A 27,968-nucleotide genomic window follows, 5' to 3' on the forward strand; every position below is an offset into this window, starting at 1 on the left:
TGAATGCTTACTATCGACTTTGGACCTATCTAGTTGTGTAAACATAAAACAACCATTTTTCTAGGTTTCTCCAACCACAGAATTTGCTGCACAAGTATTAAGTTCAACATGAATGTCCACATGTGATTACACTTATGTTTTGTTTGCATGTATGTATATTTACACACACAAAACCTGAAATACATACAAAATTTGGAAAGATTAAGAAGTCTTCCTATAAAGTGAATTGTTTCAAAATATTCTGATAGATAGGTTGCATGTAAATTATTGCTATACCATCTTCCAGAACATGGAAAAAAGCACTGAACAGCAACTTATATCCATATGGAGTGTTTCCTTCCTTATCATTTAAACTCAGACACATGACAGCTTTAAAATTTAACCTTTAGCAGCATCTTTCAATGATCCCAAGTGCTTTCATAGCCAGGCTGCTAAATCTCAAAACTATTCTTTCACCAAATTCCCAGAGCTGAGATCTCACTAGATAGTCTCTATATGAAAGCAGTAGCTGTCAGATGAAACTTCTGAAACACGTTAAAAATTTAAGGAAGCATGAACTAAACTGAATGTAGTAACAAAATGAGTTATGTAAAGTTTATATGCTGTTTGTATCTTCATTTTCGTAATTTAGGCAAAAAAAAAATTACCTTCTCCTTTCATTTTTACATTAATTTGCTGCACTGCTGCTTTTCCCTGCATTTATCTTGCCAAAGACGGCTGCCAGTGTTAAATCTACTGACTGCAAAGAATGTAGGTCCTGCAAATGAACAGTTTCTAGTAAGAGTTTTAATGTCTTGCTTAAACAAATCCATGACTAAGGAGCATACTTCCAAGATTTCATTTAGAACAGAAGACACAAAGAAAAAAGCCCACTTATAAAAAAGAACTGTGAATTACATACGGCCAAGGCAAAGAAGAAGAGCTGAAATTCGAGTTTATCATCCCAGAAAAACACTGAATGTATTAAAAATACCATGTTCTAAATACTGGAACAAAAGCCCCAAACAATTTTGAAATATCCTGTGAGTTGATAAACTGATCTTCAACAGCGTTTCTAACCAAAATTAACGTTTTATCAACCTCCTGGAATCTTAGCAAGTGTGGCAGTCATTAAGAAGCAGAAGAAAAGGACTCAATGTAATCAATGACTTCTCTCCAAAGATTGCTATTTCTGTCAGACTTTTCATGAGTGGATGCTAATAAAGCATATGTAGTCAGTCTTTGGCTCTTTAAGCAATTAAGGGCCTCACAGAAGTTCTGCTGTGTTCTGTTGATTAACATAGATGAAGTTTGGGCAGACATTTGGGTGGCACTTAGAGCAGATGCTAGTTCTTTAACTAAACAAGAGGCTCTTTCCTAGGTTTAGATTAAAACCAGGGTGACACCCAACTTTTATTTTCATGTATGTATCACAGCAACATGAAGTAATATTATCTGCATCACCTGAGGAAGAATAAACATGCACTGATAACAGTCCAATTCACGCTCTTTTATGACCTTTTAAAAATAAGTCAATTCTCTCGGACCTCTCAGAGATCTAAAATAAATTTCAGCTCCTTCTGTGCAGAAAAATTCTGGGCTGACATGAAGTTCTTTTAAGTGGCTATGAGTGATACAGGTAAGCGTGTCTTTAGATAGGGCTCAAGTATTGCTCAGCACAGTCACACTGCTTACAGTCAACAGCTCTCATGTAGGGAACTTAAAGAGCTTAAAGTTTCAAAGAATCTTATCAGGTTTTTGAAACAGAAAAAGCTTGAGTACATGAAACTTGACAGCTTCAAGTAGTCATACTTTCCTATTCTAGAAAAAAATAATAATTCCTATAGTTGTACTTGTGATAATGTTAATTGAAAACGGATCTGTATGCTTGACTATTCTTTGTACTACAAGAGAGGATCAGGCGATACTGATTCAGAAGTACACTCTTACCTTTAAAAGGTGCATGTTTAAAATTTTGGTGAAATTCTTTGAGACAGACCTCCCTTAACATCCTTTTCCACACTTTAAATGTTCACACTGCTTTGGCATATCCTGTAAAACTGGTTCTTTTTCATCCATGCAGAAATTGGAGTGCTTCCCAAACCCTAAACAGTCTCAAACTCACATTTCACTTCCATGATAAGCATAATTTAGTCTTTTCTTTGCCTCCTAGAAGATACCTTAGTTATATTGAAAACAAAAGCAGAGCTACAACAAGAAATCATATTCACCAACACGTTGCCTACTTGAAATGCTGAGTCAGTCTAATCATCCACTCCTTTACAATTACTTTCCCAAGACCCAGGTAGTAACTGGAGATAATATATTCTAGTTTGCAAGCAGGTGATTTAATATATTAACAAATAGCATAATACAGAGAGCTTGGAAAGAAAAACCCTTGAACCCTGGCAGGCCACCCTCATGGCTAGCTTTGAATATAGGGAAAAAAAGGTGGCAAATGCCTAGACGCTCTCAGGGAACATAAGTCAATAGGAAAGTAGAAAAACTACAAATCTGAGCATGCAGCAAAGCAACAGAAGAGAACTGAACTTAGGAGGTAAAAAATTAAGAAAATATACAGGTATTATCTGAAGACTCCAAGTCTGCTCCAAACCCAAAACATTAAACAGAGTGCCTGGTGTGTGGACACAGCAGTAGGCTATCATTTCTTGGAAATAAATGCTTACATCTGACATTCATAAGCCCCACATACAGATGAAAGATGGTGACAACACCTGTTGTTTAATAACCACAGGTTTTAGAATGAAGAGTTACAAATAGAAATAGTTTTCAAAATATATAAGAAACAATAGAACCCTTAGCGTGCAAGGTCTCATAGACTCCATCCCAGAGAATGTAAAGAGTTTGGTGCTTCCATATTTTTCTCCAGCTCTATGCTACAAATAATCATTTCTGGGGAAAAAAAAAGAAAACCAAAAAAAACCAAAAAAAATAAACAGGCTTCAAGCATCTGATGAAAGCGATGAAATCTCTCAACAGAAAAGCTGAACATATAAACACATGGAAAACACTATTAGCAAACAAGCCACAAGATGAAGTTTGTCCCCATTAAGCACTTGCTGGGTAACTCAGGAGAACAAAACTGTAAAATTTGAAGTCTGTTGCAAAACAGTTTGCAAACAAAATAAAAGGCTAAACCAATATAGCAAATGTTTTCCAGTGAACTGCTCGCCTCCAGAATACATCTTGGGAAACAAATTTCCTACGTTACCCTTTTGAAAGTTATTTCAGAACAGGATTTGAAACTAGTAGCTTTGTTCTTCTGGTTTGTCAGAACTTGCTTTGTGAACACCTTGCTTTCTATGCTTCTTATTAAGTGCACATTTGCCCTTCGTCAGTGGCATAATATCTACGCTTCTGATTTTGTAAAGCAGTTCTCACAGCAGAAAGAAAGCAAACAGAAATCTAACTCTACCGATATCAACTTAAGATTTTAAAACTAAGCATTTGTGCAAACATCTTAAAGACTGACATATTCTCGTATGTCCTTATATGAAGGGTTGTGATCTGGTGGCTTCTCATTACATAAAGACTATCTTCAAATTCACTAACTCTTATCTATAAAGACATGTTATGAAAACAAATAAGCAGCCAGAAGTTTTCTGCACAGGTTAACTTAGGGACCGTCTTTCTTTTTCAGACATTTTGTATGTGGAAAAAAAGACTACTTAATACAGGTTTGGTTTTCTTCGCTTTTAATAGAACATAGAAGAGCTTCCCATAGAGCATTCCCTTGAGACTTTGCACAAAGTAATCCTTGGATGGTGATTTATCTCTTTTGCTGGAAATTTTCTATTTGCTACACTATTTGTGGGAACAAATAACTATATTCCTTCTATAGTCACAAGCTTTTTAATTCTGAGAAAAAATCAACTTATTTCCAGGTGAATAATGCACAGAGGTTCGTGAGGGCTTCTGCTGTGAGAAGCAGCCTGTCTGCACGCTAATGGACTAATCTACCGTACTGCAGTGGAGTTTCCTGAACTGACATCCCTATAAAGTCTGCTCTCACAGCTAATGAGATGGGATTATGCAGCTCAGCATTTATTAAGAGCATGCAGTTGCATCTCATATGCCAAATTGTCATCTCTCAATTTGATGTCCAAGTATTCCATAACAAATTCATCTGACTTAGGCGAGATTTGTCAGCATCTTTTGTCACAAATAGTATTTAAATAAAAGTTTATTTGATTTGTTGCCCTGACACTCTTTCAGAAGAAAAAGATGTAATGTATTGACAGCATCCTTGATATTTTTGCCCTGTAACACATCATTGCTGTGGCTTTTTGATTCCTTCACATTACATGCTGTTGAAAAGTATGGTTTTGGATCATGTTGCATAGAAATCCATGCAAAAAGTATATTTTATAGGTGATATCCAAGCTCATTACTCAAACAGAAGTTTTTAAACAGAAGAGGTTATGTACACAAACAGACGGGCATTTAAACTTTTAAGATGCTTACCTAAACATAGCTAGGATCCGTTACAGAAGTAGGTGTGGGATGCACAACAAAAATAAGCCCACGGCATTGTCTGTAACAGAATAATGATTTATTGGTTTTATTACTACAGTAACAAAAGCAATCACTCTTGTAGCACAGGATGACCATCTGTCTGTTCCTAGGTTCACAGTTCAAAAGAATACAGAGAAAATCCCACTCAGGTGAAAGTACAGGACAAAGCACTGTCCTGAAAAATATCCCAGGACACTGAAATGAGTGTATGATTAACAGGGACAATGTCCGAGCTTCATTAGAGAGACAATTACCCTAATTTATCCACCTGTTGGTGTGAAATATTTACATGATCCAGTATCTAGTGGTTCTAAAAGATACCCATCAAGACAGGATGATTATTTTAGACAAAATACAAAGTGTATATTTGGAAAAATAGTAACTATTCTGACATTAAAATTATATAGGTCGTACAGCACTAAGGAACCCTATTAGCTAGGCCATCTCTTGAACTCAAGGCAGGTTTAGCAGTTCCTGATAATTCTTGACATACATTGTCTTCACTGTTTAAAACTCTCCTATTATGGATACTTTACTCTCTCCCCCATTGAATCCATTTAAGGACTTCCATACCCTCTTTTAATCTGTGCTTATCAGAAATTTTTACTTCTCAGGTTCAAGTTCATACTTCTTAATGTAAGCACTACAAATACATGGGAACAGGCAGAGCCTTTTCTGCTAGAAATAGTTTTTTACACACTTGAAGTTACTTAAGTTCCTCTCCTGTGCCTTCATTTACCTTCTCATGTCTGTCTTCTTTAGGCTAAAGAAACTCCATTAACTATCTTTGAAGAATTATGGAAAATGCAGGGGGAAAGAACTATTCTTACACTGTCAATCCTGACTTTTTCCCTTTAACTGGGAATGTGATTGCACCTAAGCTGAGTAAAAAGGTTTATTTCATTACATATATCTTATGTCTCTACAAATGCCACCACTCTGGTTACAATGCAGCACTGCTTTACCTTTTCGTTTTCTGCAATAGCACAATATTTTTGACACCTTTTCAGCTTGGGAGCCTCAACTATCAGATTCTTTAATAAAAAAAACAAAATTCCACAACCATTTTACTTCCTTTTTAATCCTACCTGTACCTTCATGTGTTTTATAAATTCCATCTGCAGTGTACACTTCTGACTGAACCATGAATTCCATTTTTAGACTGTTTCTTCCATTTGTCCTGACTTTTTCTCAGTTAAAAAACCTGTCTTCCAACTTGTCCCATTCTTCCCAGCTGCATGCTACTATCAAGTATAAGCATACTTTCTACTCCACTATTTGAACCACTGATGAAGACACAGAGCTGTACAAAACTTTATACAGTCCATCAGAAAAACCTCACTAATTCTGATACAGCAGCAGATTACTCACAATTACTCTTCAAAGAGAGTATCCAGCCAAGTTTACGTAAATTCTCCAAGAGTTTTTCAAGACCCTTATGAGAGAGAAAAGTCAAATTAAGTCAAAGACTTCCAAATAATATGATGGGAGGGAGGCAAGTAAAATGGCATAAAATGAATAACATAAGATATTCCACATATATTGTTGCACATCTGCCAGACGTGTGAAGCTTATAAATCTGTATGTCACTTGAACTATCTTAAGACAGAAGGGGTCACGTCTGAGGGTGTATTTGTTTAAGAGAAAAGACTGCTTCTACAGCTTCAGACCTTATGATGCCATTTGTCTTATTCTTACTAAGAAAAAGTAGTAGACAGTAAAAAATGTATTTGACTTTTGCTTTCTCTACACTTAAGTTATTAGTTATAAAGATGGTCATATCGATACCTTATAATTTCTACTGTGCAAACACTATTTGAAGGCTTAAATAAATAACTCAGATGGTTGATTCATGGTATTATTAAAGCAACATAAATTTGTGCTGCTGCCATACGAGGCAGTCCTATCCTCAGCTTCCCTTTCTGATAGTACTCGAGAGGTTTGGTTGGTTGGATCTGTGGTGCATGATGATTTAAAGCCAAATCAGTCCTCTGAACTGTTTGCACAACCACAAAAGCGTCAGCATGAGAGGGACAGCAAAAATGCTAGTCCTGTTTGGCAGCAACCCTACTGTGTATTTACTTAAGTGATCATGGCACTGCAAGTCACACGAAAACCTAAAACACCTTATTCGACTTTGATTCAGCAATATTTCTCCAAAATGTCAGTAAGAATGTACTCTAAAATATTACTGAAAACAAAATGTTGTGTCATAGAAAAAAATGTTTTTCCCTTTTTCTTTATCTTCCAAGTTATTAATGAATTGTCTAATCTGTTTTATTTTCTAGTGATTTATGTTGCATCATCTAATCTAAAAATTTTATTGGAGAGCTCACAAGTGAAAAGATGAGAAGTATATTCTCAAGAGATAAGTGATGAAGATGAAAAGTACTGTATATTAAAAAAAAAAAAAGCATGAATCAAGAAAAAATTTACTGAAGTAAAACACAACCTGAACTGTGATATAATATACTGTTAAAGTAATTGCAAAAGGTCCAAGTCCTCTACTGTTGCCTGGTAACAGTATCTATGGAATGGTTTAAATCCTATCAGTACTACTAAATACTCCTCATAATATCAATCTAAGATAAAGAAGTGCTTTCACATTATGAAGAAAATAAAAAAGGCAGCACACGTGTAAAAGAATGAAGTCCTAAGTGACTTGATTGTTTGTTCTTACTGCAACTCTCCTCTGTTTTTCTCTCCAGGGACTTCTGGTGAAATCTGCAAGATTAATCCAGATTTATAGTACTTTTAAGCTGAACTAAAGTTAAAAGAGCTTTAACAGCTGCTCAAGGCAATTCATTGAACCAATCCCCTTAATAATTATCTCAAGAACCTCAAGAACACTAAGAAGAACTTCTCTCCCATTCTGTCCTCATTGTGACTATTTTAAAAGAACTTGAAATACATTTGCTCCTACATAGAAGCACAAATATTCCTTTCTCTTACCCATAACTTGTCTTTCTAATAAAATAGATTTAGGATTTGTCAACTTTTTTCATCCTTTCTAGACCATTCCCTTATTTCTTAATGGATAATGAAATAAAAGCCTGGGGGCAATCTTTCCAGCACTTCATCAACTGTCCTCCTGATCTGTGCAACACTTCATGTACTCTAATTTAACTTAATCTTGTGTGCTTTAGTTCAGGATTAGACTATATATAAAATATATGTATATAATCCATCCCTGGAACAGAGTGGTGCAGTTGTACTTATAAAGCAATAATAAAAGATAAATATTTTCTGCCAGGCTCATTACTTCCCTTTGAGACACCAAAGCTATAAAGATTCCTTGTCCAGCCTCCAACAGGTCTCAGTCCCATTTCATATCCTGTTTTCATGAGGTGTAAATCTAAACAATTTGCTCTCTTTTTCAGTAAGATCACCTCAGCACCGATCTTTTATAAGCTCCACATAGTGTTAGAAACCAGACTGAAGGGTAAACCTTCAACAGGTTTATCTGTAAGAGAAGAAGAGAATAGACAGAAAAGAACATACATAGCAAGATTAAGTTTAAGAATATACTTAATGCATGGACCTAGCAAAATTAGACAGGAAAGAGACAGATTTGGGATCAGCTAATAAACTGTATTGAAGCTACAACTTGAACTCACAATTCCTCAGAAAGCATTGTTCTCCAAACCAGGTGACAAAAGCCAAATACTATAGAGGGAGGAGGGTAATACAGAACAAGACATTTTAGTGAGGCATTTGGCCCTAATTTAGTCCTTTCATTTTTGTTGAGAATCATGGTTTTCCTTTACTACCTCTTTTCCTTTCCCTCTCTCATAATCCTGCACCATTTCTTCTTATTTCATTATTTTGTTGTCCTCCTCTCTTGAAGTGTAACTTCCTCAAGTTATTTGTCAGCTACTCTTAGCTCTAGTCTGCATTTTCTTCTTTCCATATTTACTTTCTCACCTTTCATATAACTGCTTTCTCCCTTTGGAATCTTACTCTTTTTGCCCAAGTTACTGACTCTAGTCTGTTCCCATTGAACAATACAAGCAGTATTACATAATGTTGTATGTTTTTACAGAGTTGCATGTTTAAATGCTTTACTGAATGATTTTACTGATTACTAAATGCCACACTAAATTACAAAATCAAGACTGTAGCAGTTAAATGCTGACACCTCACCGGCCTCTAGAAGGCAGAGGAAAATAAAGTTCTTTGTCATAAGCAAAAGGGGTTAACTGTTTCCTAGGTAGATCCAAGTCACTATATATAATACGTGCATTCATCCATAACCAATGCTGACTCAAGACTTATATGTCTAACAAGTAAAAATATGAACATCGCCTTTGATTTAGATCTAGCAGAGCCATTAAATGACTTTGAAACTGATGACAGTGAGCTGTTTCAGAGTAAGAAACTGAATCAAGTTAGTCCAAAAATAGCTTACAAAAGCATAACTGAGTGCTGGACTTTCTTGTCTTCCTCCTTAGTTTACATGGATATATAGATTATCAGAACAGAAGAACAAAAGGCAATAAGAAAAAAAATCTGGAAGTATATTCCATAGTAAAACACTTAACTATTACATGAAGCATCAACCTTCAGACGAGTATGTTTCTGAATCCTCAAAAAGATAAAATGGTCTTCCAGTAACATGAAATACATTTTCCTTTAAAGCAATGTTTAAAACAGGGAAATTAGATGTATTTCAGCTGAGAGAGATTGGTTTAGGTGTGTGTATATGGACCAGTTTATCCACTTTCTAAAGCCACAATTTCTGTTACTTAGCCGAATACCTAACCTCTAATTCACTTCAAATTTAAGATTCTGCACTAGAATCTCTAGTTTTTTTGAACATTGGCCACAGCACAGTGTGACATATGGAAGAAGATAAGATCTACTGATGGAATTCTCAGCAAGACATCCCTTAAATGGGCAAGTCAAGTCAAAAAGTCAAACACAAACACAAGATACTGCACCAACATCATTAACTACTTTGTCTAATTTTATAAGACTGAAACTCCCTATTCTGGCTTCTTAAACATGCTACAACACCAGCATGTTCTGTCTAATTCATGGCCTAATTCGTAAACTAAAGTATTATAATAATCCCATATTAAAAAAATAAGATCAATTAAAATAACAATTGTGCAAAAATAAATAAGTAGGAAAGATGCACCCTAGAATGGTTTAATCAAAAGTTTTCAAAACTGGTAACTTGAAGTGGTCAAGACAACCTCGTAGAGTATGATCTGAAAAAGAGTCTACACCTTGGTGGAAACAGCATGGATTAGCTGGGATTAAACAACACTGTATATATCAGTGAAACCCTACATTTCTTCCAAAATAATAACAATGATATAAACTGTTGTGTGCATAGTTTAACGGGTATAGTCTGAACAAACTTATTTTGCTTAAACAAGCGAGTTTAAGATCTGGTTACCATGGTTGTATAGGCATTTTTCTACTTTCAAATACTTTGAAACCTCATTCTGTAAGCAAATGTCTATTGTCTTTTAACAGACATCTTGTCAAACTAAGTAAAAAATTATAAATCAGCTAAAGGTTTCTAAGAATTTTCTAATTCATAACAGTATTACCCAATGACTGCTTCTAAAACAGATGGGTTAGATGCACATCAATGCCGAATTAAGAAAGGCAGATAAACAACAGTTTTTAAAGGGTTGACTGATGGGAAGCTTGAATGATGACATCTGCTTATGTACATTCCTAAAAGAAGATATCTATGGAGAGCATAAGAGTTTTGCTTCCCAGCGTTTTAACAAAAGGATCTAGTAAAACAAAATATAACATGGTACTACACACATGAGGGGAAAAACTTAAAAGACAATTTTTAATTTGCCAACAACTTCCAATGAAATGTGCACAGCAACTGATATGTTATCAATCAAGCAAAAATAGATATTTCCATTTCTCAATTTAGTTAACATTTTATGCAAAGGGGAAATAAGCTGAAACACTGTCAAGGGCACGTGTGTGATTGTATATGCTCAAGGGCAGCGCAGGAGGCCCAAGCTCAGCACCAGCAATGGGTAAGTCAGATAAGTAGGTCAAGTGACCGAGATAGCTGTGAGGAAAGCTTGCGTGCACGAAGCATATTTGGTCATTGCAATCATGTCTGGACAGTCATGCAGTGGTTTCTTAGCCGGAGGTCAACCCTCAACAGAAGAGTTTTCAACTAGCAACATAACAAGGAAGGACTGGTGAAAATAGCTTACATAAAAAAAAGGTATTAATAAAGCAATATAATACAAATTCATCCTAATCCAGCAAAATAACAAAATACAGTGCAACCACAAAAATTTCTGGGAATTACAGGTATGGTACACTGAGGGCAGCTGACGGTCCTTAATAGTTAACAGGAATCAGCAAATAGTGAATAAGTTGTTTCTAACAAACAATGCGATTAAAATTTCTGCTGTGGTTCCTTTTCATCTTAGAAGTCCACACTCAGAAAAATGTAAAGAAAAGTTAAATACAAAGCATGAAAGATATAAGTTTACACATGAAATAAAGAGTCTCTTGACATGTAGCACACCAGCTAATGTTCTTTTTTCCCTTCCAGGCCATGAATGGTAATCCTTCAGTTTCAGGTGAGCCTATTCTCACTTTTAAAGTGCACCAATTTGAGTAGCTTCATTTATTAATCAGCTATGCAAAGTCAGAAATACGCTTAATTGTTTAAGTAATTTCAGTTTGAAGGAAAAAAAAACCAGAAAGCCTGTTCTTATTCACAGAAGCATTTAAATGCAATCTTAAAATTCAGGACTTACAATATCAGCTTAACTACTATAAATACGGGTAATGACTCCCAGGTAAGGAAATGTCCCACTGAAAATTACTCACAGCCTTATAAATATGCATGATAATACTGCCTGAAATTTCTCAAATCACAAACTATACAACTTTCCATTCAACATTAGAAATTTATCTGACCATCTAATTGCCAAATTCTTCCTCTGGAATGAAGGTGTGAAGGAATTAATTTTACAAGAATGGCTCCTGTACAAAACTTTAACATAAAAATTCCAATTGAATTAAATAGGTACAAAAATGTTCAAGGTATGTACATATATTGGGATATCACGGAAATTATCTTCAGTGTTATCAGGTCACTGCTGACCCATACTATAATTTGAGAAGAACATCTTTGTTGAAAATAGACAAGAATTAAATCACATGCAATTTTGACAGCCTTATAACTCAATAGATCTACCAATCTACGTGGCAAAACTTTTCCGAACCTCTAATCTATAATTTTCTCTACAGGGAGCAAAAACTCGGTTGTATTAAGTGGATTACCTCAACAATATTTGTAACTTGGTTTTCTCTATGTAAATTCAGAGTGTGTTATAGAGCAGTCATTATCTATAATAAGAGCAGTACTTGCAAAGGTTTTGAGTAGTGAACAAATCACAACAGAGTTTGGATGGTGCTAATTTCTCTTGGTGTACTTTGGTCTAAATTCTGTAATAAAAAAAATTGTTCTTTTTATTTTTACCAGTTTTACTCAAAATTTGTGTGTCTTCATAGGGAATAAAATTCTAATTTCATTGTCCTACTACTCAGTGAAGAATGTTATGAAGGGAAAATACAGTTTTGAAAACTGCATTTACATCCAATTCACTGTATTGTTACAATGTCTTGTTTACCATTCACTTTGTCTCCGGATGATACACATTTAATAACTGTCTGCTATTGCTTTCAGCTGAAGGTATTTAGATGCCTAAATACATAACCAGGTGCCTTACTAGGATTTCTAACACACTCAGCTACAACTTCAGGCAAATAATTACCCTTAAACATTGTGATATGACATCCTCTTCTTTTGTGCATTCACTCCACCAGCTCAGTTTCTGCTAATGGGAATCTGCCCTTCGGTCATTAAAGGCAGAGAGGTTTTATTTTGATAGAGAGATGTAGGTAAATAAAAAAAGAAAATGGTGATTTTTAAATTAAATGCTTTCATCTAGTGAACATCATAGGACGTTGAAAATATGATTCTTTAATACTGCTTAAGCACATGCTGTATGTAACGTGCTGGGGTTTACCCCTGTTATCTTTTGTTAATTTGTCTGTGGTTTTTCTCCTAATGTAAAGAAAGAGGTCATGTTCTAGGAGAGACAATGGGAACAGTCATTCTGTGGCAACATTCAATTAAAACCTCTCCATTAAGTCATAAGAATACACTTATGTGTTCAGTTCTTTCTCACTGTCACCAAATGCCATGACAGAGTAGGTTACTGCAGCTGTAATGGTTTTCAGAATGAATTGCATAGAGTAGAGTCTGTACACACCCACGCTATAAATCTCAGCTAGCAGACATTTGTTCAAAATCCATGAGAGTTCTGGGTTTTTTTTTTCCCCCAAAAATGTCTCGTATCCAGCAGTGTTTGTATTTCATTATAGGTTTATAGAATTTTTTAGTAATACTGTCCAAGTAGAGCACTCTTTAAAAAAAAAAATTACTTCTAAAATAACTGATAATGATTAAGTAATAATTACTCAGGTAAAAAAAAAAATCAGAAATAATTTCAAAAAATAATATTACTTTTGCCACTTTGCAAAAATAAGAAAGGATAAAGTAATGAAATTGTCATCTGAAATCATCTTGCTGGAAGTATTGGGCCCATGTGTTTGAAATCTATATTCCACCAGAGCAGTGAAATGCTGGAGCAGCAACCTGGCAATTTGGCATTCACCTGCACACTCATGAATCATTAATCTGAACTTCTGAAATGTCCTTTATTAGAAATGCCTGTCCCTTGGAGCCATTTATGGATTCAGAGTAAGTGAGTTATGATTATGACTAACAGAATGAAGAAAGAGTAGAAGAGCATGGGAAGTTGAAACAAAGGAATCAGTCCACACTGGCGGAAAAAAGAAAGACTAACATTGGAACTAAGAACTCAAACAACAAATACTAAATAGGACAAAAACTTGTAAACACATCAAGAACAGAAGAAACTAATGCTAGTATCGATTAACATAGCTGTCCCAACAATTCTTAGCACTGATTCTGTGGAAACATTAATTTAGAATGAGGAACCCTCCTGGATACTGAGCTAATCAAAGGGCAAAATTAAAAGCACTGTGTTAGCCTCAGCCAGGCTATGTCTGAATCTCTAACTTGATGACTAATGTTAATGCAGCTTTGAAATATAAAACCTATCCTAACAAAAAAAAGATATACTCAAGTTAATGTAACACATGGCTCACTCCTCAAGAACTCTTTAATTCCATTCAATTACCTCTTAGATGCTGTTCTTAAGAAGCATTTTCCGTTTCAACTATATTTCTTTGCCTCTGTCTTTCCTGTAGCAGAAGTTCCTTACATTAAAGAAAAACATCAGAGAACTGTAGGAAAAGAAAATAATTTGCCAAAGAAAACTTACAAACCTTTTACTGTTACCTGTCTTAATAACTTGTTAGTATTCTTTATGTAATAGTTCTTTAGCATGCTGGATTTGACTAGAAACCTTGTCAGATCATGAACATTGTTTATCAGTTTAAAGGAAATTTCTCCCTTCTGTCAATTTGACCTATGTATGTAACACTACTAAATTAGATTATACTGTATTTCTATTTTGCCTGTCAGAATTTGCTCAGTTTCTCACAATTCTGAAAGTTGTATTTACATATTGAATGTTAGACACCGAGCCTTGTACAGATCCTCCTTTAGTTACACAGAGATTAAAAGACCTCTTTCTCGTCAATATAGGTTATGACTGAACCCTTGAGTTAAACCAAAACAAATAAAAGCAGGAGATAATAGTGATTACTCTCTTGCATTATAAAATGCGTTCTGTTGCACTCAGCTATTTGAGAATTCAAGTTGTGTGCCTACCACATGTTTTGCAAAGTATAGATACAGTACTGCCTTCAAAGTTTGTATTTCTAGGTACATCTAGACTGTGAAATAAAGCATCTCCTCTAAAAAGGGAGTTTTAAAGACTGAAGTGCAATATACTTTAAAAAATAAATACAACATTTTCAAAAGAAGTATTTTTAAGAGTTTGAAAACTTTAATTTCTGCCACTGTATTGGCTCTAGTTTTTGTTCTTCTCTGTAAAAAGCCATCCTATCTCCATTCTAAGAACATTTCCTTTCCTAGATTTTTGCCCCTTATTTATGCTTATCAACCTCCCTGTTCTCTTTCTGTATTTCTTTACATTTTGTGATCTTGCAAGGAGCAGAATATTTGTAAGGGGTTTTGTACCCAATTCATTTCCTTGTCCCTTCACTTTTAAAGTCCTGTACCTACAGGCTAATATACTTGTTCTTTGGTTATTAGAGAACAATGTAATTCTACATTAAACTTTATTACAAACCAAATAAATACTTTTAAGATTCATTTTCATCAAGACAAATTGTTTTAACCTTAATGTATAAAAATGCTGAATTTTGGTAATGAGATTCAAATGTTTCTAAACACACTTTCTATTCATGTGGGTTTTACATAGCAAACATAAATTCACAAAACACCAAGTATTCATTTCATTTTCGACAGCCAGATGGAGGCATTTCCCATGTGCTTTTTTTAATGAATTTCACCATTAATTAGAATAATTTGCCAGTGGTGATCAATAAACATTTTGAATATTTACAGAGTAAGCATTATGAAGAACAGCCACGGACTAAAAGAGCAGAGGGAGGTAAGACACTCAAACCTTTTATTAGCTTAATTAGCAATAGTTTCATAACCTTCACACAATACGAATGCTTCTAGTTTTTTAAGTTTTAGAACAGAGATATGTAAAGACCTGTGGATTTATAAAAGATGTTTGACCTAGTGATGGGACAAATGGCACATCCCTGACTGTGATGGAAAACTGCAGGATTTTGTACCACAAACAAAAAAAATTTTGTAGCTACAAACATTCTGAACTGAGAATTTTCTGCAAAGGGCAGGGCTCAATGCACAGGGCATGTAACAAGCAGATCTGATTACAGCTGGTTTTGTTCTTGCAGACAGGAAAGATGTAGAAACACTAAAAAATTCGAAGGAAAGTAAATTACACAGTAGGAAATTTTTTTTTTTTTTTTTTTACTTATGGGGAACAATATGCTAATTCAAAGAGCAAACATTATTTTATTTTATGCAGCCACTCAAAATACTACACATGGAAGTCTCTTCTTGTAAGCAGTTCAAGGAGACCGAGTTATTCACAGTAAAGAGTAATCAGTACTTTTTTTAAAGTTATCACTCACACTTTAGAATCATGTCTTTATTTTCAATTAGCAAACGATTGTTCTTAATTAAAGAAGTTCCCAGATTTTCACACCCATTCTGATTGCTACTTCCTGTAAATACCTCATTCATCATTTCTACACTGCATCCACTTCAATCTGGTTGCTGATATGGTATTTCATATGAAAGTAAAGCATTTGCATAATTAGTCATCTACACTCACAACTGGATTCGAAACACAGAATAAGGTACTGACTTTGGGAAGGCATGAGGAAAACTCCACTTCCACGCTTTCTCCCTCTTTTCAACATCAACATGAAACTGCAGTTTGAGAATGAGCTGCCACTTACTGACATGAAACTTGTGAATTCGTAAGTGTAGCACAACTGTTCATTCCTACAATGCAGTAGGTTGCCTCATGGCAATACCTTTGCAAGAAAAATGCAAGAAAATAACCCCACATATTAACTCCAATGAATCAGCTGAAAATTAGATGCAGCTGCATTTTTGCACACGAATCTCAAGTCAACTCTAACAAGATAATTAAGTAGATCTTTAAGTAAAAGCATTAAAAGAGTAACTGATAAATAACCAATTATATAATTAAGACCTAATGCAAACTACTTTAAAAAAAATCTATATCTTAAGTTTTCTATTCTCAAGACTTTTAGTTGGCTTCACTTAATTCACATCAAGCTCAGATTCCACTCCAAGCTGCACACTGCAAGTATCATGCTGAAGAGTAAGCATAAGTCTGCAAAGCAGTCCTTGACGCATGAGCCTTTCAGTTACTGCAGCTGGTGTAACTGGCACATAAGCTCTTCTGGACACCTTTTAGCTCAATCAAGGATGACCAAAATAAAGTTTAAGCCAGCTTTAGCCTTCCTTCCTCAAGGAACAGAGTTTTGACTTCCAAAACTCTTTTTCTACCAAAAAATTTCATTCTTAACAGCAAGTAAACCTTCACTTGAGCATTTAATTTTCTTCTAGTAAACCTCAATGTCCTGAGACTCAGTCCATATAGAGTACAATACGGGCCTCTTTTTATCGCTATTGTAAATAAACAATTTTACTAGTTATATTTAATACATGGTTTCAATACAAGTAATTTTAGTCATCATTGTAATAATTGTCTAAGACTGAAACAACTACATTAGCAGTTCTATCATCACACACTTCCATGAGATCAGCCTCAGTGTCTGTGGTGGAAGTCCAAAGCTGGATTGTCACAACAAGAGCTACTGTCCTCTATACCTCAAATGCTTAACAGCACTTGCTACGTATTATTGTTTCATGTGAGGGACGACTAAGGCACATACACCATTAATGACTCCAAATGACTAACTAGCTTTGTTACTTCAACTGCCGTTTCATTTATCATATCTGCCACCAGAACCATCTTTTATTTCCTAGAAGTACTTTGATTGTTTTCTAAATTAGAACATTAAATGAAACAATAAGATTTTGAAAAATATAATACCCTCTCAGAGATAAGGTATTATTAAAAAGGAAGTACAAAACATAGATTTGACAGCGACTGTTCTCAGTAAAAGTATAGACATTAACAGCAAATGCTAGTGTAGTTATTTCTGAGACATATTTGTGTATCTTGGCTAAATTTAGAGAGGCAGCTATTAAAATCTGAGAATATGAGAAGGTAGTAATTCCTGTTTGCTATTATTAAATCTCAGTTTGCAAGTATCATTTTGCTAACAGGTAAAAGAAAGTAGCCTTCCGCATTCTACTTCATGCTTTTGAAAGCTATAATTATTTGCATCTTCTAAAGTTGCTTCTATAATCAGTTCATTTTCCCCACCTCAGATTATTTTTTAATTTCAGAAAATTGAATGCAATTTAATTATCATTAATACTGTTTTCAAATAAGCATAATTCCTTTTCAATCCCAAATAATCTGTAATAGCTTCCGACGGGTTCTTCTGTTGGACAGAAATCTGAATAGCTTTTTTCTAACAGTATTAGAGGGGACTTTTAGATCTCTGTTTCCAATAGCTGCAATATCTCAAACCTCCCTATGTTAAAGTAACAGTTCCATGCTGATTTGTGAGTTTACTTCTTAAAAGTGATATTTCGCCTTGCAAAATCCCCACATAAACTCTGTGATATCAAACAAGTATTGGATACCCAGCATTTTAATTTCTTAGAAGATCATCATAACATAAAATAGAAGTTCAGAACAATAAAGTCTTTCTTACTTTTCAAATAGAATTTACTTTCTCCAAGCACTCATTACCAAGCAAGTCACTTTTTAACAGCATTTCTTTTTTTTTTGCTTTATCCCAACAGGCAGTAGCCCAGCAAGCCAACCTTATTCCAGGCTGCATCAAAAGAAGTGTGGCCAGTAGGCTGAGGGAGGTGATTTCACCCCTCTGGTGAGACCCCACCAGGAGCACTGCATCCAACTCTGGAGCCCTCAGCACAAGGAAGGCATGGGCCTGTTGGAACAGGTCCAGAGGAGGCCACAAAGATGATCAGAGGGCTGGAGCACCTCTCCTGTGAGGACAGACTGAGTAAGCTAGGAGCCCAGAGAACAGAAGGCTACAGGGAGACCTTATTGTGGCCTTTAAGTACATAAAGGAAGATTATAAGACGGATAGAGACAAACTATTTAGTAGGGCCTGTGGCAAAAAGACAAAGATAATGGTTTTAAAATAAAAGAGGGTAGATTCAGTCTAGATAGAGAGAAGAATTTTTTTTAAAATGAGTGTGGTAAAAGCACTGTAATAGGTTGCCCAGAGAGGCAGTAGATATCCAGTCTGGAACATTCAAGGTCAGGTTGGATGAGGCTCAGAGCAAGCTGATCTAGTTGAAGATAGCCCTGCTCACTGAACGGAGGTTGGACAACATGACCTTTAAGGGTCCCTTCCAACCCAACCCATTCTGTGGTTCTACAATTCTGTGATAAATGGCTTATGAACAATAGCAGAGTTCGGAGTGGATCATAGTTACCTATTACTACAGCTCTATAAAGAACTCAGACTTTTTCAGAACTCACAGCTGCCTAACGCTCCTCTTAGGAATTCTCCCAGTAGCACAATTCTAGAACTTTGCAATGTAGAGGTGAATAGTCCTTCAACAATGAAAGACTTCATTGTTGGCCTCATCCTGTTTCCATGAACTTAAATAGTATTAGCATTTAAGTTGAGGTCAAGTGCTTTCGATAATCCAGCTTTAAGGGGTGATTTTGGCACATTTTTAAAAGGGCAGTTTCTGCTTTGACATACATCTTGGAGACAGAACACTTTGCTTTATACTTCATGATGGCCCTCTGCTGGTACAGAGCAGAATCTAGAAAATCATTTCCAATAAAATAGCAGCCAACTCATACTTCGATAATTCCTCTTCAGAGATTTTCTTTTACAGAGCATGTTATATAAACATATACAGACAGTATACATTTCAAGCTGAATACCTGAGAGCTGAAGCATAAGGTAAATCCCCAGGCAGAATGCCATTACAAGTTGCTATGTTGTACATGCTTTATTTCTTGAGAGCTGTGCTTGACTGAAACAAAGTAGAAAGAAATCTTGGATCTATATATTATAGTAGAGCCTGAATGCCTCTTTAGGTCACATGGGAACTTAAAGCAACCTTAGGCTGCTTTGACCTACCTTTTGTTTCAATGAGTCCCAGGCAGTAATCAGGGAGCAAGAAATTTGGAGGGAATGCAGCACGCCTAGTCTTTCCTACTGCACTCCATCACTGCATAGGCTTTCACACTTTCTACACAGCTAAAAACACTAACTTAGGGAACAAAAAAATTCCCAGTTGAAGTCTTACCTAAGGCAAGCAGCGTCTTGTACCTGTCACAGTGTTGCTTCCTCATACTTAGAAGGATTTACGCTGTAGCTACCCAGATCACTACTCATGTTCCTTTTTTTTTTTAAATGAATGCTTCAAATTAGACCAACATATCTGTTTCCTATGTTTTCACATTTATTCTGTCATAATTAGCTCTAATTTCTTTTGTATTTTATTGAAAAGAATAAAATTATGGAAAATTAACAAACTCAGCTAGGCAGATCCAACCATACTTTTGTCCATTTGAAGTCTACAGTGATCAAGAATGCAGAGCTAGAGCCTCAGGGTGCAAGGGCAAATGACTGATATCTAAGTATAAGCTCCTCCATTCAGAAGTGGAAGTGAAATCATCCAAAGGCTTTGACATTTGGGTAAAAGAGATTTTTTTGCGCATAATGATTGGATGAGGTCTTCAGGACTTAACCTAAAGTTCTTTTGAGATAGGAAGTTTCATAACCTCATTATTACAGTTCCCATCAAGATTCTTAACTGACCTTGTCCATTATTGCACTGGTGTCTCCTCCTGCTCTTTCCTCATCTACTCTCTAGACCGCTCTACTATTTTGAAGAATATATTTCTTTTCTGGATAGATAACTCTTTCTTGCTCAGTGTTATCTTTTGCCTGTTGTCCATCTACTGCTCATTCACAGTCTTACAGTTCTTATTTGCGTGCACTAATGCTGTATACCTCTATGAATGCACATTAGGTAGCAAGTGCACTGCAGCATGTTAGCATGCTTTCCTCTCCTTTTGCTGTCATTTCCTTTGACATGACTAGCACTGGTTATCACAGGTCAATACACCAAATCATAAAACCTTTTTCAGGGTTAAGAAGAAATGGTTTGGTAAGGTACCATACAAGAAAAATAGTATGACCATGTTTTCTTCTGGATTTACATGCATATTCTAAAGTTAAGTGTCTATGATACTTAAATTGCAAAACGCAGTATATGCTCCTACTCTCTAGTAGTAATAAAATATACAGCATGCCTATAAAGAAAATTCTTTTAAAAATAAGCATATGTTGGAGCCAAATGAATAGAGCTCAGTTAGCATGTACCAACTTTTAACATTTAAGAATTACAGCACAGTAAGTGTTAGAAAGATTCGTATATGCATTATTTTCTGAAAGTCTGAATTTTTATAATTAAATTCCAAACATAAACTGGATAACTGGCATAATGTTCATACAGCACAAATGTATCCTCTACCATGGGGGGCAAATCATTGCTTTTTCTTGATCAGTGTAATCCAGTCGGAAAGGCTGTTGTCAAATGCACATAATCACATCACATCTAGATGCTGATGGATTGATATGCATCGCATATAATGCCTCCTTAATTTTTACTACCTCTATAAAATGTTGCTGACTCCTGTGTTCATTTTAGGAACGCTATCCAAAATGATTTACACCTCATCCTCCCACACAGAAAGAGAAAGCGGCATATATGATTTCATTCCTTAGCAAAGGTGGAAATCACACTCGGTATTCACTATTAATAAAACAGTGCTTTTCTTAACTTTCGGGTCAGTTCCTGTGTACCAATATTTGCTTCTGAATTCAAGTTGTCACAAAAAAAAAAATCTTTCCTATAATTCTGTTAATTTTGGGTTTATCTGGAGAGGTTAAGCACTAGCAAAGGTGTGGTCACTAGTATCTAAGCAGAGTGTAGACTACTTGCTTTGAAATAACTTTTGGATTTGCTTACACAGGCAATATGTAGAATAAATACATAGTCCTGCAGCTAGACCAAAGCTGGTAGAGTACCTGTTCTACTACATAAGTAACATATTTCTGAGGTAACTAAACCATACATTCTCACTTGTATGCACACACGCACAGATTTTTTTCCTATTACAGCTATATCGTATTTTGCTATGACAATCCTTGATTCTAATTGCTTACGTGGTCTTTAGCTACTTCATAGTAATCACCATTAAGAAATTTCTAAGGATCTATCACATTAGGAAGCTGAATGACAGAACACAGAATTTTACCAGATCGAAAAGGATCTACATGCCTTTCCCTCTATTCAGACTTGGGCCAACTCTCCACGGCACAGCAACAGCTCCTTCTTCTCTCGTTGCCAGCGGAATGACCACAGTGACATAGAGTTCCCAAGCTTCTTTTGAAAATGACAGAATGACCTGTTTTATCTTCTGTAAATACTGAGGATGTGAGCTAGCAATGGCAGCTCTCAAAACAGAAAACTACGCTCGTATATACAATAACAAAATTTACCTTGACCTTCCTCCATTCTCTGTTAAAAGGATATTGGAGTCTGTTTCGCAAAGTTTCAACTCCTGTAGTTTATTAGGATATGGATAGCCATGTAAGTTGGATCATAATAGCTGTTTGTAAAAAGAACGGGAAGAAAGGGAAACACTGCATAATTTTCTCACTCTCCAAGTTACAAAATGAAGAGCTGGCCCTCAAACAGAAGTCACAAAGACCCCATAGAGCTTTCAGAGCTTACAAGCAATTTCACATAATTCATGATTTTGAGTAACATCACACGACTTTATGCCTAAGCCACAGAAGTAATCTCTGTTAATAAATTATAATCTTCAGTATTCAATTGTGTTATTAGAGAGGTCTCAAGTTTGCCATTAGTAACACAGTTATTGCAATGAGTCAGTATTCCACCCCACAAGAACAGTTGAAATTTTCACATACTAAACACTCCTGCAATTTCTGTAAGACTAATTTTGAGCCAGCTCAGCGATCTATACACCTTTGATCAGAACAAAGCTTATACTTCATTATTATTCCAGCAACATAAGTTACAACAAATTAGGAACTTGTTGAATTCAACTGTGGCCTTGACACATCTTTTTGCTATTAAGACTAGGTATGCCCCTTCGGTTGTGCTAGAAGGAGGACAGAGTTGGTTATGCTGCTAAGGTAACTCACATGCGTTGTAGAAATTATCAGCTGATCACCTAATTTCCACGTTCTTGTCCTGAATAGAATTAAAAATCATCCTGTCCATAACATTCAGAAGCTCAAACAGCAGATTAAGATAAACCAGATTTCAGTTTAACGTCCAAATAACCTTATCTATGCTTATGATAAATAAGGCTGTCTTCTTCCTAGTGACTGGCAAATACAGCTTCTGTGTCCAATAAAGAAAAAAAGGAAAAAAAATAACACCAACCCAAAACCAAGAGGAATTCAAGAACGAACATTAGAGAAGGTATTAAGCTTCTCTCCAACCCTTTGGAACAAACTTGAATGGCAAAATTTAAGACAAGCCTGTTAGCAAAGAATTTTGGGCTCAGAATTACATTTCTTTCTAAAGACTTCTGCAAATTTTAATTCAGATTCTCATATCCAGGAGATTGTTGCTTCAGCGGTAGCAGCTCTGATCAAGTCCCTGACCTTTTGGGTCATCATTTGGCATGGGAGAAAGGCAAGAAGGTTATCTTTCTATTCACTACTGAATTACAACAGTATTTTTTGCATGTAACCAGCACATGCTGGAATATCACTGCATAGTGCAGAAGCCATTTTCCCCATGGCACTAAGAGATGCTATATAAACACAAAGGGAAAAAAATAAAACAAAAACAAAACACAAAAAAACTGCAAAAAAGAAAAAAACAAACTCCCCAAATCCTTACTTCAAGGCACTTGAAATCCCAAAGACTTCATGCACTGATCATCAAGATTTAATCGCCAACAGTGATTGTAGCACAGCTAAACCAACAGGACCTTCTGCTGGAGATACTGCATACCTAAGAGCTCTTCTATGGTACAGCTAACAGAAGATGATAAATTCCCAGCTAAACCCATAAAGGCAGCAGTCAGCACAGCTGCATCTAAACTAGGAATCTGCTGATGGCACACAGCTTGCACGAAATTCCTCAGTGATGTTACTATGGGAACATCTGTAGTGGGAGTTCTTTACATCTGATCCAAGTTTCAGAAGTAAGAACAAAAGGAAAGGAACTGAGGAAATGATAGGAAACTGTATCAGCACGCTGCTTCCCATTTACTGTAGTACTGGAGAATCCCAGTGGAGATGAGGCGCTACTTATGGGCAGTAATCCGATTACATTAGCATCACATCACTGATCTATGACATGCTTCATATTCGTAACTATTTAACTACTATTGAACGTTTCCTTACATTAAAAATAAAAACACAACAAGAAAAAAAAAAACAAACAAAAAAAAGCCATGGGCTCCACCCAACTACAGTGCTAAGACAAAAAATTCTGCTTGTCAAGACAATTTTACATTCTTCTGAAATGCAACTTAAACATAAATCTCAGTATAGCTTTAAATTCACTGAATTAAAAAACAAACAACAAAAAAAAAAGCATACATTTGGGACATTCGCCCACTGCCCCACTCCCAGTAAACAAGCGCTGCTGGCTGGCTACCAGAGAAAGCAAACAGCACAGAAATAGCATGTGATATAGGTCTGTTTACCACACAAACAGAGCCAGAAAACCGAATAGAGGAATTTGTGCAATGCTTAATACGTACACTGGCCACTCCTGCTTTCACGTGCACCACAAATCTTGTGTAGGTTGTTGCACAGGCACTGAGTTTTCACACGGATTCTGTAGTATAACAGTAGTTAGGGAAAATGATGCAGTTATTGACTCTTCCTTGCCTGAAGCACAACACAGTTACTGGAATCACCGTTTGTCTTGAGGAACTCAAATGGTACTGGGAGGAACCTACTGAGCCACAAAACATGTTTAGCAGAACATGAGAAGTTGTAGTCAATATTAAATTCTGCTTTATTTTCCCATTATTAATGCTGGCAAAGAACAGTACTCAGCCTCTATTCCTCTCCGGAGTGTTTCTGTTTCAATATACGCATCAATATTAATTTTCCCTGCAGAGCTACTGTCGTATCTAATGAGCAAACACATGCTATGTGACATGTCTTTTTATGCCCTTGATTTTTACATTATCTCTAATTAATTTAGACCACTAATAATACATTTTTAAAGTGGTCACAATTAAAAAGTCATATGCTGTAAGCCTGTACAAAGTTAATACAATGCACAAACCCACATACCGTGCATCTATCTCCAGCTCCCTGTCACAAAAGCTGTCCAATTCCTACAGTGCTATCCATTATTTCCTTTCAAATTTTCATTTACAAAAAAACTAAAGTAAAAAACAAGCTAAATAAGCTTCGCAAGATATGATTACAATATTAGAAATAATGCAAATACAGCCTAGCTACTTAACTCTAAGCAGAGCATTTAATTTATGGTGATAAGTTGGTTCTGCAGACACACATCCTGAAAGTGTCATCTTCTCCTAGACATTTACATTTTAAACCAGTCAAGCACGTTGACAGTACTTGGTAATAAGAATCCCACACAAGAACCCTCAAAGTTATAATCCACAGTATTTTTAAACTCAGAAGATGAATCACAGCCTCTAGTTTCTGATTTTTTTTTTCCTCTTCTCTTAATTTCAATTTCATATTAAGTCTCAACTAAATTGCTCCTCATTTCTGCAAGCCTTAACAACATTCAATGTTTAAGGAAGCTGTTGAAACACCAAAGAGCACAACACCATTCCAAATAAAGCGTACATAGACCAATCCTGGATTTACTATCCAAGTCTGTATTTGCAAATAATGTAGCCTAGCAAGAGAAGACTTACAAACTGGAACAACGCTGCATAGAACTTGACATCCACGTGACATCCATTTGACAGCTTTTTTTATTTCAGATCAGCCTTTCTCTCATCCCATAGTCTGAATGTTCACTTGAGATTGAAGTGCATTAGGTGTGCTTCTGCAACGTGTCCTTAAATTCAGTATAACTTAAAATTAACTCAGTTTGTGTCTCCTACAACCACTTCATGATGTGAATCAAAGCACAGTAAAGTGGTGATGATCACACTTCTAATTCAAAGTAAAGCACAGAAGGAGATGTGCCTATTGAAGTCAATGAGAGCCTTATCAGTCCTTTCAGTGAGATAAAACTTACTCGACCCTTTTTTTTTTTCCTTCGATATTTCAGCTTAGGTTTTGTAAGACATGGAGAGTAACAATAGTATTGATAAATACAGTGGAAGAATAACATGTTAAATAAAAGGAAACTTTGCCGGTATGGTTGTTTGGATTTGCTTTGGAAATGCTCTGGCATTTCACATTCCTACAATCATTGCTTAGAACCAAATCAATGGGATAAAGAAGGTGATATTTCCTCGCACATGCCCAGAAGTTCACTTTAGGGTCATATTGCTGTGTCCAAGCCAATTACTCCTGAAGGCAATGGGGTTCTCCACATGCTATAAAGTCTGCTCACATTCAGCTAGTTGTACAACAGGGTTTTAAAGAACATGTCTATGTTGGCAAAGGTAATATACATACATCTGTCAACCCTTTATGATCCTTTTGTTCCAAATACTTTCCTCAAAAATCCTTCCCGTTACTCTTGCCAGTAGAGAGGGGAAAGAGATGGGAGTGCAGACAAGGTATCAGCAAAACACAGGACCTTTACTGAACATGAAAACCTAGTTATTGGAGAAGAGTCTGTTTAAAAACCTCATACCCAGAAATGATAAAACTTTATTTTGTAGTGTGCCTCTCCATAATCTCCTATAGAAGAAGAATCTCCTTTATAAATTATATATTTTTCATTTTCTTTCAAGCTGTTAAAACCATTCATCTTGTGTTCTACCATTTACATAAAAATGATTAGGTGATTACGCATACTTATTGTGTAGCACAGAGATAACACAGGAAATCCAGGCATATATTATAAAGATGGTGTATATGACGTTAAACTAAGACACTTAATAAGCACTTAAATACAGCCATAAAGCAAGCGGCAAAATGCTCAGACTATAAACATAAACCAATACTTTCAGCTTGGTAAGTTCCTCACACATCTTTTCTGAGTTCGATACCATCCCTCTCATGTTCCTCACTGAGATCATAGGAACTGCTACCACTTCTTTCAAATTTGAGAATGGATCCAGCACATCTATCCTCTCAGAAAGCACTCTCGGTACAAACTGTATTCCCAGCCACCAGGGGGTTTGGGGGAAAAAATTAAAGGGAACTGCCTTCCTTTTGCCCCAGTTTTAAAAAAAAGTTCCCTGACTTTATGATGCTCCTGTCTGCAGACCCTCAATCTTGCTCCCCGTGATATTGCACCTGCAGCACCACAAAATTAGCAAGATCTTGTTTTGAATAAGGAACAGATTTGTCTTTCAAGAAAGAGAGACCTTAAACTGTGTAAAGGCTATGCCTAACAATGCTTTCCGAAAGAGTAAATAATATAGCAAAACAGAGACTGTATGAAGTATCCATCAAATGCTTCCTATTTACTGGGGTAAGTAAATGGACTCTGCAAAATCACAAGTTCAGCAGCTTCTCCTCAGCCGTCCTCCGGCACACTGAGATCCTAGTAGCTGATCAGACTAACAGTCTATTTAATTCAGTAGCCTTCTCATGTAACTACCCAAACAGAAACGTTTGTTGAAGTTCGTTGGCTGAGACACCCTCTCATAACAACTTACCTCTATGAAGTTCTCAATGCACTCTGTATTGGGATCTCTGAGGAAGGACAGGGCATCAAGCGTAACAGAATCCTTGGTATGAAAACCTGCTAGAGCAGGTGGAGACATCACTTGATCACCTGTCTTCCCATCCAGAGGCAATGGGCCTGAAATCAAAGTGGAAGAAAAGTGCATTTTAAACTCATCATTCAAAGACCAGAGAAATCATACACACTTCATAGTGTTTCTCTGCAATCTCAGATACAGAAATCCTCAACTCTCACCTCTGCAGCTCTCACTTACCTTTTGTGTATGAGAGAAGAAATAAAACTTGAATTCTGGACTCTCCTCTTTGTTCTTATTCAAAAACCTAGGAGTATTTTCCTTTCCTTTGCCTGTGCTGCTCCTATCCATTGCTGTAGAGCTGTTTTTCCTCTATTTCCTCATTTTGAAGCTTCTCTCACCTGTATCATACTCCACCTGCTGCTCAGACTTTCTCTCCAAGCAGCTGCTCCTAACTGGCTGCTTGGTCACAGCTGAAGGAGATAATTAGGTTCCACAATAAGTCTCTTCAGCTGCTGCTGAGTGGAAAGCATGCATTTCATTATATTTATTCAGCAAGAATTACTGGTGGATCCTGTGCAAATGCATGGAAGGTTTGTAAACTACTTAGCCATATCTTCTGCCAAGATATTCTGCAATTTATTACTAGTGCAAAATCAGATTAGATTTTGGCCTTATCCCTATGGCAATCTGGAATTAAACTGCATTTTCTCTTTCCTATGCTTGCACACACAACTCTCATACAAACCACTTCTTTGATGCGCCTGCGTGTCCAGAACCTTGCCTTAAACAATAGGTACATAGGTAGTTTCTCCAATGAACTTGAAACAGCATTTTCACAAACAAAATCCAAATTGTATAAACCATCTCTTCTTCTCTGGTTCTCATTTAGTAAATATGTGCACATGTGCA

At 36.0% G+C, this 27,968-nt stretch overlaps 1 long non-coding RNA gene across 1 annotated transcript in view; it reads right to left on the minus strand.

The window, feature by feature from the left end:
* The window catches only part of LOC128852678 (uncharacterized), a 76,496-nt gene extending 49,346 nt beyond the window's left edge, over positions 1-27,150 (minus strand). The window contains exons 1-2 of the long non-coding RNA XR_008450647.1: positions 27,015-27,150; positions 4,465-4,534 (exon numbers count right to left, since the gene is read on the minus strand). This is a non-coding gene — a long non-coding RNA (uncharacterized LOC128852678). The remainder of the gene's footprint in view (positions 1-4,464; positions 4,535-27,014) is intronic.
* Positions 27,151-27,968: the final 818 nt, after the last annotated feature.

The sequence above is a fragment of the Cuculus canorus genome, chromosome 7 (assembly GCF_017976375.1).
Source record: "Cuculus canorus isolate bCucCan1 chromosome 7, bCucCan1.pri, whole genome shotgun sequence".
Classification (NCBI taxonomy): Eukaryota; Metazoa; Chordata; class Aves; order Cuculiformes; family Cuculidae; genus Cuculus; species Cuculus canorus.